This window comes from Schistocerca piceifrons, chromosome 6 (genome assembly GCF_021461385.2).
Source record: "Schistocerca piceifrons isolate TAMUIC-IGC-003096 chromosome 6, iqSchPice1.1, whole genome shotgun sequence".
NCBI lineage: Eukaryota > Metazoa > Arthropoda > Insecta > Orthoptera > Acrididae > Schistocerca > Schistocerca piceifrons.
Window position 1 is genome coordinate 21,306,818 of NC_060143.1, and position 15,217 is coordinate 21,322,034.

A 15,217-nucleotide genomic window follows, 5' to 3' on the forward strand; every position below is an offset into this window, starting at 1 on the left:
CTCTCTCACTGCAGTCGGCACTCCGTAATCACACTTGTAGCCACAGACCCCAGCGTCAACTTCCCCCCCACTCGGACACACTTCTCTCTCGCATCCTCTTTTAACTGGTTACATCGTCAAAATTCATACAACCGAGCACCCACTGCTCACTTGTCTCCAGAGCCGTCTCCCACGGCCGTCCTAGTTCCTCCCAAGTGAATTTGCAATATAGCCGTTTGCCGGAAACCACACCTATCGCCTTACAAAAGCAACGCAACACTTTTACTACTATAAAAATTCACATCCGTCCGGCAACCGCAAACACCCTCAGAGTTCCCGGAGCTGCGACTGTTCTGTAATTACTCCAGGTATCGGCTAAACTCCGTTGCAGACATTACCATGGACACGTTTACTTTGTTCTATCCAGCAATACCAAGGCTTTTGTACTTGAGCACGTAGGTAAGTCCTCCTTTCATATTCAACAAGTCGTTACACAATACAGACGTCTTTCACCTGGCCTTACTAGCATGTAAGGTGTTATCTTCCCAGCGGCCGAAGTGCAGCCGCAATCCATAGCAGATTTCCCCCAATGATGTTTCACTCAAGAATGATAGCACAGAGTGAAACATTCCGGTAAGCTTCCGTAATAGTCAACCTGGTCCCCTCTGCCTACTAGAGACCGTACTAACTTCCATGGTGGCCAGTAGGCGCTAGGGGTTTTAAAAACATTTGCATTAGGTTTCCAAAAAAAATTTCGCACAAAGTATTTGGCAAGTGTAATCTCTATACACAAAAGGCAGTGTCCTGATTAACTGGCTGATTGACGCATCATCGCCTAGCCCAAACCGCTAAGCATAGAAACTTGAAATTAGGAGAGGGTGTGGATCTTATACTGCAGGCGTCGCTTCAGAAGGGATTTTTCAAAATTCTGACCCAACCGGTTGAAAAAGGGGATGAAAGTATTTTTTTTTTGAAAAATGTCGCAATTAAGGCAATTTTGAAACTATGCCTACGAAAATAACGTGTTTTCCTCTTTTTGAAAATTCACTCCCTGTGGCGGTTGAACGAGGGATAAAAGTTTTATAAAAATATTTCAATGTGTAATCATTTTTGAAGTTAAATCTATGAACATTTGGATTTGGAACGACGTACCCCTGCCACTGTTTTTGGAAACTCAACCCCTAAAGGGGTGAAAAGGGGGTTGAAACGTTTTATGAAAATATTGCATAGAGAAAGCGTTTTTAATGCTAAATCTTTAAAAATTGGTGTTTGGCTTCTCGGTTTGAGATGAAAAAATACATGTTTCACTGCTTTTGGATAATCAACCCCTAAGCAGGTGAAATAGGGTCAAAGTGATTCACTCACTCATTATCGTCCAGCCCAAACCGCTAAGCATAGAAGCTTGAAGTTTGGAGAGGGTGCTGATCTTATACTGTAGGCATCACTTGGCAAGGGGTTTGTCTGACATTCCATCTTTAGGGGGTATAATAGGGGATGAAAGGCTTTCTGAAACTATGTCGCCCAATGAAGGAAATTTTAAAGCTAGAACTACGAAAACTGGTATTTGGTTTCTCAGTCAGAGAATAAAAAAATGTGTGCTTCATCGTTTTAGGAAATTCAACCACTAAGATGGTAAAATAGTTGGGGAAAGTTTTTTTGAAAATAAATAATTACTAAAGAACTACTAAAGGATTTTAAGGCTACATCTATGATGATTGGTATTTGACTTCTCGGCTAGAAATAAAATAAGTACGCGTTTCAGTGTTTTTGGAAATTCAACCCCTAAGGGAGCGCAGGAGGAGATGAAATTTTTTAAGGAAACATTACGTTATATTAAAAAATTTTAAAGCTAAATTTATGACAACTGGTATTTCACTTCTCAGTTGAATACAAATAAATATTTGTTATGGATGCAAGTTGCTTTGCTATGGAAATATGTCCACAAGAATGCTAAAGGTATAATTAACAAAAACTTTGGACTCTGGCTTCGGAAAAGACTATACTTACATGGCCTTAACTAGCGCGAAAAGTTTAGATGCTGTTGCACCTTGCGAACAACATAAAAATTCGATTAAAAAAAGAAAAAAATCTCGGAAGGCCATACTCTCCATGCGAGCGAAGCAGCGGGCGCTAACCTAGTTATTATTATGTGACTTAACTTGCTGTTACTTTGCCTTATAGATTTTGTAAAGTAAAGTTACTTCCCTGCTTTATAAAACACTATTGCCGAGGAAATGGTGGTGGGGAGGGGTTAGAAAATTTTACTTCTAACAAAAATACAAAAGTGTGCGGTGGGTAAAAAACGTTGACTACCCTTAACTTAAATGAACCATCAGGCCACAACATATTTTTGTTATAACCGTTAATTTTTGTCATTTTTGCACACATTCTCCTAACCGTGTCCGCGGGTCATTCACTGTAGCACTGTTACCTCTTCAGTCACTCTATTTCATCCCTCTGTGATCGTCGCCATCCTCGGACTGCTACGTTGGCGTCCCTTTAGCACAATTTCTCCTCCTGCCTGCCACGCTTTGACCATGTGAACACCACGCAACGGTCCACAGTAGCAAAACACGCACGAACTGCCTGACGAGCACAATACTTGTCTCAACTATTTCTTTTTTCACGGTGCTTTCTTAATCGAACTATTAAACCTAAGGGCACTGGGTCTAGGCGCTGATTCATTTATTAACGTACAACTTACATATTAAAAATTTTAAAAAGATGCAAATTAATAAAAATATGGGATGAAATCTTACGTTATTCAGGATATGAGCCTTCACCAAACAAGACGAAATAAATATTCCAGAACTAAGACCAAGAACAGCTGTCAGCATGAGTAACTTAGAAGTAGACATCCATGGAGTAGTGAAACAAATTAAAGCACTTACTAAAAGCTACTCTTCTGGTCCGGACTGTATACCGGTTAGGTTCCTTTCAGAGTATGCTGATGCAATAGCTGCATGCGTAGCAATCATATACAACCGCTCGCTCGACGAAAGATCCGTGCCCAGAGACTGGAAAGTTGCACAGGTCACACCAATATTAAAGAAAGGTAGTAGGACTAATCCACTAAATTACAGGCCCGTAGCGCTAAAGTCGATAAGCAGCAGGATTTTGGAACATATATTGTGTTCGAACATTATGAATTACGTCGAAGAGAACGGTCTATTGACACACAGTCAACACGGATTTAGAAAACATCGTTCTTGTGAAACACAACTAGCTCTTTACTCACACGAAGTGTTGAGTGCCGTTGACAAGGGATTTCAAGTTGATTCCGTATTTCTAGATTTGCAAAAGGCTTTTGACACTGTACCACACAAGCGACTTTTAGTGAAATTGCGTGCTTATGGAATATCGTCTCAGTTATGTGACTGGATTCGTGATTTCCTGTCAGAGAGGTCACAGTTTGTAGTAATTGACGAGAAGTCATCGAGGAAATTACAAATTATTTCTGGCCTTCGCCAAGGTATTGTTATAGACCCTCTGCTGTTCCTCATGTATATAAACGAATTAGGAGAGAATCTGAGCAGCCGTCTTAGGTTGTTTACAGACGATGCTGTTGTTTATCGTGTAGTAAACTCATCAGAAGATCAAAACAAATTGCAAAACGATTTAAAAAAATAACTAAATGGAGCGAGAATTGGCAGTTGCCCCTAAATACTGAAAAGTGGGAGGTCATCCACTTTGAGTAATTACTGCAACCTACATCCTTCTGAATGTACTTAGTGTGTTCGTCCCTTGGTCTCCTTTTACATCCGCATAAGTGCTAAAAGGAATCGGTTAAACTTCGGTTACACGATAAATCAGTCATATCTAAAGGCCGTAAATTCAGCTAAATACCTAGGAATTGCAATTACGAACAATTTAAACTGGAGAGAACACACAGAAAATGCTGTGGGGAAGGCAAACAAAAGACTGCGTTTTATTGGTAGAACACTTAGATGTAACAGATTTACTAAAGAGACTGCCAAGACTACGCTTGTCCGTCCTCCTTTGGAGTACTTCTGCGCGATCTGGGACCCTTATCAGATAGGATTAACGGATTATATAGAGAAAGTTCAAAGAAGAGCAGCACGTTTCGTATTACCGCGAAATAGGGGAGAGAGTGTCACGGACATGATACAGGATTTGGCATGGACACCATTGAAAGAAAGGCGTTTTTCGTTGCGACGGAATCTTGTCACGAAATGTCAATCATCAACTTCCTCCTCCGAACAAGAAAATATTTTATTGACACCGACCTACATAGGGAGAAACGATCATAATAAAATAAGGGAAATCAAAGCTCGCACGGAAACATATAGATGTTCGTTTCTTCCACGCGGTGGAATAATAGAGAATTATTGTAAAGGTGGTTCGGTTATCCCTCTGCCAGGAACTTATGAGTGATTTGCAAAGCATTCACGGAGATATGTAGCTGTAGCCGTCACAACAATGTTACCTACTTACATTTTGTTAGACTTCCCCAAAGTTTATTGTAGTCTCCTTAATAGTCCCACATTTTTGGTCATTCCTGCGTCGTGAAATTAGAACTGGTGACTTTTGGCTCTCTTGTAGATTAATTCATCATATTATAGAGTTTTCATTAGATGTGCGACATATTTTCTTTAGTTATAAGCTGTTTATTTTTTCGCTACAACGTTTTACATTACACAGTTGTTCTTCTTGAATCTCTAGGTTTCTCTAACATGCAGCTGCTGGTTCAAAATGACATAATCAATCAAATATAGATAAACATTATTCCAAAAGGAATCTGAAATCGTATAACTAAATCCCACGCCACGTAGATGACAAAATGAACTGACTGATAATGGAATGTGACGTGAAATGAAATTACATAAACTCTAAAAACTTTATATATCCCACAAACGAAAGCACTGCTGTACGAAATATTAGGAAACATGTAACTCAGGCGTAATTATTGATTTACCTTCGGGCTTGCCTTTCAATTGGGTGTTCGCACAACAAACTTCTGAAGCTATTCAGACTTTTATGACGTACACGACAGTTCAAAAGGCGGATGTGATTTACAATTTTGGCGAATGTCAGCTTTATGTTGAAAGGAATCCCGATCGATCAAGCTAACATGATCTGTCTTTACAAACATTAAAATTCCAAGCAACTGGAACTGTGGAGAATAAAATACGCCAACGAAAAAGAACAGCAACTGATGAGAGAAACGCAACTAACGTTTTAGCACCGTTAACAGGCACTCCATACGTCACTTCGAGGCGGCTTCAACGTGCGTGTGAGCTCAGCCACACGAGCGGTCTGTGAATGCTACATTCCGATGCATTTAACGCTTTCCAGATTTCATCCATCAACAGCTTCATGTCAGTAATTCTCAAAATAATATATATTTTCCTATGTCCGTCTACAAAATCCTGAGCTACGATTTGCATGAAAATAGTATGAGATGAAACCGCCATTGAATGCACCTGACTAACTGTCAAGCTCTTAACCACGTTGATTATTATTTCCAAAATCGCCTTACATGCACCGACATTCCGTCGTTTTAAAAGGCTGTCTAAAATACAACATGAAACTGGTATCAAGAAACAGAAAACTGGTATCAAAAAAAGAGGTATCAAGAAATTTAAACAACCTGAGAAGACGCAACCCTGAAAACGCCATTCATCAGTACCACCAGTGCTATAGGGCAGCCATCCAGATTGCCTTATCTAATTGAGACTCCTCAACCACCAAACATCAGTGTAACCAAAACACCATTCAGGATTATAATCATGTTAAGGTGACTTGGACGTGAAAATGACTGAAAAATAGAAAAAAAAAAATTTTACGTCCATCCGAAAGACAAGTTTCTCCCGTTTCCAAAAATGTGTGCATTATCAACTTTCAAATTGTTAATTTGTTCTTAAACGCTCTTTGAAAAAAGTCTGTACACCAGCCACGTCTCCTTTCAGTTCTCTGTCGCACTGCCACAGTCATGCAAACAATAATGTCAATATACAGGGACTTTGCAGATACAAAATTATTTAGCAGATGTCTACATGGCCATACACAGAATCATAATAAGAGTTTCAACAATTGTGTGGCAACAAGTACCAAAAACAGTGTTTGTTGGAAGAACGGTACTCAAAATAGGTATGATGGATGCTGTCATCTGTTTCAATGATGGTGCAATTAGCAGGACAAAAATAACGGACAAATCGGTCATCTAACCAGGAAATAATATGATATGAAACTTCCTGGCAGATTAAAACTGTGTGCCGGACCGAAACTTGAACTCGGGACCTTTGCCTTTCGCGGGCAAGTGCTCTATCAACTGAACTACCCAAGCACGGCTGACGCGCCGTCCTCACAGCTTTACTTCTGCCAGTACCTTGTCTCCTACCTTCCAAACTTTACTGAAGCTCTCCTGAGATCCTTGCAGAACTAGCACTCCTGAAAGAAAGGATATTACGGAGATATGGCTTAGCCACAGCCTGGGGATGTTTCCAGAATGAGATATTCACTCTGCAGCGGAGTGTACGTTGATATGAAACTTCCTGGCAGATTAAAACTGTGTGCCGGACCGAGACTCGAACTCGGGACCTTTGCCTTTCGCGGGCAAGTGCTCTACCACCTGAGCTACCCAAGCACGGCTGACGCCCCGTCCTCACAGCTTTACTTCTGCCAGTACCTCGTCTCCTACTTTCCAAACTTCACAGAAGCTCTCCTGCGAACCATGCAGAAATTCTCATTCTGTAAATAATATGATAGTTCCTCCGACTGCCATAGATCGTCAGCGAGTAGTTGAAGCTGAAAAGCTGCAGAGGCCACCACTGAAGAGTTTAGAGTAAGGAAAGGACTCCTGAAAAAGTGTAGAGGATAAAGAAACAGCTGGCCAGCAAGAATATGCTGCTAGAATGTTCTGAAAGGGGCATTCGGCGAGTCAAAAGCACTGCGAACATTCTTTTCTCATTTTCTCGAAACTACATTTTCCGAACTTTAGGTACATATACATTCACTATGATTTGAGATACGTTCACCAAATTTCTCCCAAGTGAAGAATGGTATCTTATTGTGTTATGCTTAATACATTGCAGAAAATTTCTGTGTTTGTCATTCTGCATACAACTTTAGCGGTAATTTCTGAGCAAAATAATTATCTGGTATAATAAAGATTTTTCTGCTTCCTCAGGTGCACCACAAACTACAAAACGAGAGGCATAGTGTGTTCCTATGAGTGTTAACAGCAGCCTGCCTCAGTATGAATGCTGTTACTCTGATGATGCACCAGAAAATAGTACCAGAAATGAAACGAGTGTTATAAAACCATCTGTTAGACAAAATGTCGTAATTCTTAAACTATAACTGACAATTTAATAAATTTTCTTGTGCAGCTTCAGTTAATGTCACTCATTGAGGGTACAAAGCCGCAACTTCCTCCTCGTTGCAGGTCACGGGTAACGCGCACCGAAAGCGAAGCATAAAAACACAGGTCGTTCACGTCCACGTCCCACGTCCCCTTAAACCAGTGCAACATTGTCTGCCTCCACAGCTGGGTGGTCAGCGTGGCTGACAATCGCCGATTCAAGGCCACACCGGGGACTGGGTTTTATATTTTCCTCGTCGTCATCGACGAACAAGACGCCGAGGTGGCGTCAAATAAAAAACCTAGCACCAGGCGGCCGAAACAACCCTAGGTGGTGTCTCTCTGCCAATAATTCCATACAACCATTTCATTTCAGTGTGATACTGAAGACAATACTGGTACACCGATAATTGCGCAACCTCTTCCCATTTTCATTTATTACATTTTTTTCATAGGAATCCAGTAATCAAATAATACATAATATAAGTAGATAAGGCAGTCTGAATGGTTCCCATATATTACTGATGATACTGATGTATGGCGTTTTCAAGGTTGCGGCATCTCAGTTTGTTTGAATTTCCTTCCTGTGTGACGCTTATACGGTTGCCCCCTGTTTCACTGGGGTTTTCTCTTACTGGTTGAGAGGTCAATGCGTCGGTGCCGCCTGCTCCATCAAACGCAACCGCTACAATTCTCGTCTGATATTTCAATATTTTGTAAAATATTGTATACTGGTATTTATGACCTTCCATTGATGACATAAATTAAAAACCATACTTGTTAACAGATAATCTGCCTCTTTGTAGCCTAGTACCGCCCTGTGTCTTCTGCCATTGTATCGTTTTCGACCTTTCAAAGCTGTTACACACTGTTTTGTAAAAACATACTTCTTGGTGAATTTTCATGAATTCTTTGTTGATGGGAACTGCTTTATACTATGTAATGGTGAAAAACTTAGTCGTAAACGAACAAATTCATCGTGTGCCACGTATCTAACGCCGTCTAGCGGTATAATCTACCTAGTTGCAACCTTGTTCCTTGATAGCAGTTTGCTCTTTGCCTCTTACTTAAGAATGGTGACGAGAAACAAAGTATCTATTTGATAATTTTCTTTGTGTCGCATTAAGACATAACATTCGGTAAAGTGAAAAACCATATTCTGCTCACTATACTACATCTCTAAGCAAAGGTGAAAATGTAATATATTTCGTATCTTTTGATACCAGTTTTGTAATGTGCTTCATAGTCTTTGAAAGTGATGGAATGTCGAAATGCCTTAGACGATTTTGGAAATAATAAAAAGTGTGGCCAAGATATCTGAAAGTTATTAAAAAGAAAATACTGCGAGCGACCTGCGTCATTAGCAATTCATCAAACCATTGGTTCGGTTCCGAATTGTGTCGGAATATTTCAAGGAATACTTTTCGAGCGTGCGTATTTATCTCCATCTCTCGTTCCTTTCCCCTTCGTCCCGTCGTGAATAGATCCGACGCGCTTATTTCTGAAGGAAGAAGTTTATAATTTTGTAAACTCTTTCTGCGTTATACGTTCACCGGTCGGTTTGCTCCACCTTTTAATTTCCCCGTCTACTTTCCACCCTCCGCTCACAGAAAGTACATTATCGATTTACTCGATATGGAAGGCCCTTTCGCTTTTTTTGTTTTCAAAGTCAGCAATCAGCTGATGAATGTAGTGTACCGAAACGTGTGTCATTAAGCCGGTGTCTCTTACTTAATTATGACAGAAATAACGAGTCTTCCACTTCGAAGCTCGGTAACGAGAAATTAATTTGCTCTTGCAACGTAAGTAAATGAAATATCGAACGCTAACACAATTCAAAGACGATGAACAAAAGGATGGACCGACGTCGCACATGATTCGAGAGGAATGTTGTCAAAGTACACAGTGAGAATTGTTGAACTGTGTGAAATAAAATCGTCATAACTTCTAAACGATTAGCTTAGGACGTCAAACTGCATGGTTGGCCGCGGGGCTGATGGAAATTAATATGTCCATGCGCACACGTCTTGTTATTGTCGGCAACTTGCACGTGAAATTGTCACAGTACAGCGTGCCTGAGCGTATAGCGCTAGTGAAGGCCTACTATGCGACCAATAACAGCCAACTGCGGCTCAAAGGAAGCTTGCGACCGAGTTCAAGCTGAAGATAGCCGCCCCAAGTGTGCTAACAATCAAGAATTTGATTCCCAAATTTGAGAGAACAGGTTCTGTTCTTGATGACAGGGTTGACAATGTCGGCCGTCCAAAAGGGGTGAAAACGCCTGAAAACTTAGAGAAGACATGCTCTATGTTTCAGCCAGCCCCAGGAAATCGATTAGACGAGCTGCACAATAGGTGGGAATCAACCGTGGCACACTGCGACAAATTGTTGAAGACCTGCAACTCTTCCGATACAAAATTCAAACCCATCAGTCATTAAGCCCCAGGGTCATAGAACAGCGGTTGTGTTTCGCCGGCACTATTGTCCTCAGAATTGATGGACTTTGATGTGAATATGGTTTGGTTTAGCGACGAAGCCCACTTTAATTTGGATGGCTTCGTCAATAAGCAAAGTTGGCACATTTGGGGGACTGAGAATCCGCATTTCGCTATCGAGGAGACTCTTCGCCCTTAACGGGTGACTGTGTGATGTGCAGTGTCCAATCACGGAGTAATCGGTGCGATATTCCTTGATGGTACGGTGACTACCGAACGGCACCTGAAGGTTTTGGATGATAATTTCATCCACATTATCCAAAGTGACCCTGATTTCGACACGATGTGGTTCATGCAAGACGGAGCTCGATCCCATCGAAGCTGGAGAGTGTCTGATGTCCTGGAGGAGCATTTTGGGGACCGCATTCTGGCTCTGGGGTACCCAGAGGTCACTGGCATGGACCTCGATTAACCGCCACATTCTTCAGATCTGAACACATGCGACTCCTTGCTGCGGAGCTTTATTAAGCACAAGGTGTACAGCAATAACACGAAAACCGATGCTGAGCTGAAAACAGCAATTCATAAGGTCATCGACACCCCCAATGTTCCGACACTTGAGCGGGTGGTGCAGAATTTCGCTATTCGTCAATGATGGCAGGCATACTGAACATGTCATAACCTAGATCCTAACGTCTGTAGTGACGTTTATATGTTGAATAAAGTGTGTGCTCGCCTTAATTTGTAACTAATTTTCGTTTTTCTTATGTACAAAATACTTCAATATTTGTCACCCTGTATTTATTGTGAGATACCTGAACAGATGATTCTTGGATTGTGTGTTTATAAGGACAAATACATTTTTCCGTTTCTTCAATGTTCATTATTCAATTTTCAATTTGTCGAAAGATAGTTTAGCAGCGTTAATAAATGCGGAACGGCTTTTCAAACGAATCTCACTGAACACGTATGTTGAACAGTTCTTTCTGAGAGTGTAAATAAAAGGATGCAAAAGATATCAATATTTACGGTAATTTTTAGGTGATAGGGAAATGCAACGTAAAATTGTCATGCTGATAGAAAGAATAATCGTCTCTAAACTGTTTGAATACTATACGGCCGGCCGGAGTGGCCGCGCGGTTCTAGGCGCTACAGTCTGGAACTGCGCGACCGCTACGGTGCAGGTTCGAATCCTGCCTCGGGCATGGATGTGTGTGATGTCCTTAGGTTAGTTAGGTTTAAGTAGTTCTAAGTTCTAGGGGACTGATGACCTCAGAAGTTAGGTCCCATACTGCTCAGAGCCATTTGAACCAATACTATACGCAGTACACAACGTTGTAAAATGTGTTCCTATCGTTGGGAATTTAACGTTTTCTTAAGCCTAACCATGAAAAATACCTCTCCACTGTAACATCACCTACTTACTGCATATTTCATTGTTGGCACAGCACATGACGACAAGTAACGTTTTCCAGACGTTTACCAAACCCAAACCCTTCCGTAGGACTGCTGGAGCGTGATTCATCACTCCATATCTCTCGCTTCCAGTAATCCACTGTCTTCATCTACATCTGTACTCTGCAAACCACTGTGAGGTGCATGAGGTGCATGGCGCAGGGTACGTCCCATTGTACCAGTTATTAAGGTTTCCTCCAGTTCCATTCACGTATGGAGCGCGGAGAGAATGATTGTTTGAACGCCTCTGTGTGTGCAGTAATTATTCTAATCTTACCTTCACAATACCTATGTGAGCCATACACAGGGGGTTGTAGCATATTCCTGGAGTAATCATTTAAAACTGCTTCTGAAACTTTGTTAATAGGCTTTCTCGGGATAGTTTACGCCTATCTTCAAGAATCTTCCATTCAGTTCCTTCAGTATCTTTGAGACACTCTCCCACGGATTAAACAAACCTGGAGTAATAATTTAAAGCCGATTCTTGAAACTTTATTAACAGGCTTTCTCGGGATAGTTTACGCCTATCTTCAAGAATCTGCCATTCAGTTCCTTCAGTATCTCTGTGACACACTACCACGGATTAAACAAACCTGTGACAATTCGTGCTGCTCTTCTCTCTATACGTTCAATATCCCCTGTTAGTCCTATCCGGTATGGGTCCCACACACTTGTGCAGTATTCTAGAACTGGTCGCACGAGTGATTTGCAAGCAATCTCCTTTGTAGATTGATTGCACTTCCCTAGTATTCTGCCAATAAACCGTGTCTACCACCTGCTACCAAGTGAAGTCGCCTCTTATAGCACTTCAAGCGTCGCTTAGCATTGCCTACAGAAATATGTGGCGTACTATTGTACCCCATTCCTTTTAAATCGCCACGCACTGTTATTGTGCTAGATGGGCTGCTGGTAGCCCTTCGGAACTCACAAATGATTCGTTTCGCCGATTTCTCGCAATTTTTACAAGCAACCTCTACAGTGCTCGACGGTCCCCTTCCGACAGTACATGAGGTTTGCTTGATCTTGGTTTTGCTTATTCCTTCGCGTTTCCACTTCACAATCGCAACAACAACAGTTTGGCATCTTTTAGAAGGGCTGAAATGTCCTGGTTGGATTTGTTACTCAGGTGACATCCAGTTCACTGAACTGTGCTGACCGAGCGATTCTTCTGTTACTGCTTCTCAACTCAGAACTCGACACTTACCGCCTACAACATTTTTTTTTCCTTTCTGTCATAAACTTTCTGTTAATTTTGAATTCCTGTCGACTGTTTCATTGTTTAGCGGCGGTCGGAAAAATATTTAGGCCGACGTGCAGAGTGTTGCGTTCTTTGTTTGGTCCTGGTCTACCAAAACGGCCTTGCTGTGCTGGCACTGCGAACGGCTGAAAGCAAGGGGAAACTACGGCCGTAATTTTTCCCGAGGGCATCCAGCTTTATTCGCTCAGAGCACTGAAAGACCTGAGACGAAACATGTCCCCAGGAGTAGACATCATTCCATTAGAACTACTGACGGCCTTGGGAGAGCCAGTCCTGACAGAACTCTACCATCTGGTGAGCAAGATGTATGAGACAGGCGAAATACCCTCAGACTTCAAGAAGAATATAATAATTCCAATCCCAAAGAAAGCAGGTGTTGACAGATGTGAAAATTACCAAACAATCAGTTTAATAAGCCACAGCTGCAAAAGACTAACACGAATTCTTTACAGACGAATGGAAAAACTGATAGAAGCCGACCTCGGGGAAGATCAGTTTGGGTTCCGTAGAAATGTTGGGACACGTGAGGCAATACTGACCCTACGACTTATCTTAGAAGAAAGATTAAGGAAAGGCAAATCTACGTTTCTAGCATTTGTAGACTTAGAGAAAGCTTTTGACAATGTTGACTGGAATACTCTCTTTCAAATTCTAAAGGTGGCAGGGGTAAAATACAGGGAGCGAAAGGCTATTTACAATTTGTACAGAAACCAGATGGCAGTTATAAGAGTCGAGGGACATGAAAGGGAAGCAGTGGTTGGGAAGGGAGTAAGACAGGGTTGTAGCCTCTCCCCGATGTTGTTCAATCTGTATATTGAGCAAGCAGTAAAGGAAACAAAAGAAAAATTCGGAGTGGGTATTAAAATTCATAGAGAAGAAGTAAAAACTTTGAGGTTCGCCGATGACATTGTAATTCTGTCAGAGACAGCAAAGGACTTGGAAGAGCTGTTGAACGGAATGGACAGTGTCTTGAAAGGAGGATATAAGATGAACATCAACAAAAGCAAAACGAGGATAATGGAATGTAGTCAAATTAAATCGGGTGATGCTGAGGGAATCAGATTAGGAAATGAGACACTTAAAGTAGTAAATGAGTTTTGCTATTTAGGGAGCAAAATAACTGATGATGGTCGAAGTAGAGAAGATATAAAATGTAGACTGGCAATGGCAAGGAAAGCGTTTCTGAAGAAGAGAAATTTGTTAACATCCAGTATTGATTTAAGTGTCAGGAAGTCGTTTCTGAAAGTATTTGTATGGAGTGTAGCCATGTATGGAAGTGAAACATGGACGATAAATAGTTTGGACAAGAAGAGAATAGAAGCTTTCGAAATGTGGTGCTACAGAAGAATGCTGAAGATTAGATGGGTAGATCACATAACTAATGATGAAGTATTGAATAGAACTGGGGAGAAGAGGAGCTTGTGCCTCAACTTGACAAGAATAAGGGACCGGTTGGTAGGACATGTTCTGAGGCATCAAAGGATCACCAAATTAGTATTGGAGGGCAGCGTGGAGGGTTAAAATCGTAGAGGGAGACCAAGAGATGAATACACTAAGCAGATTCAGAAGGATGTGGGTTGCAGTAAGTACTGGGAGATGAAGAAGTTTGCACAGGATGGGGTAGCATGGAGAGCTGCTTCAAACCAGTCTCAGGACTGAAGACCACAACAACAACAACAGACTACCAAACAGTGATCAACGAAATAAGCGCTCCACACCTGAGAATGAGAGTTATCCGAACTGTTGAAATATCGAATAGAGACAAAATGACAACTCGACCGCAAACAGAGAAATATGGACACCACCATTTTCCACGATAATGCTCGAACGCTGAAGCTGTGACGTCTACACTTATACTATCACTTAATGTAACAGAGAGACTCCTTGGAGAAACAGTATTTTTGATGATTAAGACTTCACTTGCAAGTTCTTAAGTTGGCGTGCCTTGCCTGACTGAGTTGCCGTATGCATCGTTGATCAAATCGTTTTACAGAATCTATAATTAAGACTATTTTGAATCCAAACACTGGTTTGGCGTAGCTCTCCGAGCTAGTCTATCCTGTGCAAACCTCTTCATATCTGCGTAGCTACTGCAGCCAACATCCACTTGAATGTGCCTACCCGTAGGCACGCCTTGATTTCCTGCTACAGTATTTATCCCAGTCATACCTCCATCACCAAACTGACTACTTCTCGATGTTTCTGGATGTGTCACATCAATCACTCCATTCTCTTAGTCAAGTCTCGAAACACGTTTCTTTTCTCCCATATTCGATTCAGTACCTCTTCATTAGTTGTACGTTATACCCACCTGATCTTCAACATTTTACTGTAGCGCCAGATTTCGAAATCTTCTATTGTCTTCTTGTCTGAACTCTTTCTCGTCTACGTTTCATTTCGCTACAAGGCCACACTCAAGACAAATACTTTATAAAAGTCTTCCTAAAATCTGAGTTTACATTAACATTACATGTTAATATTAGATGGTTAAATATTTATCTCTTTCATAAACACTTTTCTTATTGCCAATCTGCATTTTATATCCTCTAAACGTAGGCTATTTTCAGTTACTTTGCTCCCCATATAGCAAAACTCATCTACAATTTCTGCTGTCTCTTTTCATAACCTAATATCCTCGGCATTTCTTTTGTTGATGTTATCTTATAACCTCTTTCCAAGACACTTTCCATTCCATACAACTGTTGTTCCGTATATACGTGTGTGTATGTGATTTTTCTCTGTTTTTGGGGAATTTTTACATTTTAT

At 41.2% G+C, this 15,217-nt stretch overlaps 1 pseudogene; it reads left to right on the top strand.

Moving 5' to 3' along the window:
* The window catches only part of LOC124802822, a 371,933-nt pseudogene that overhangs the window by 301,623 nt on the left and 55,093 nt on the right, over window positions 1–15,217 (top strand).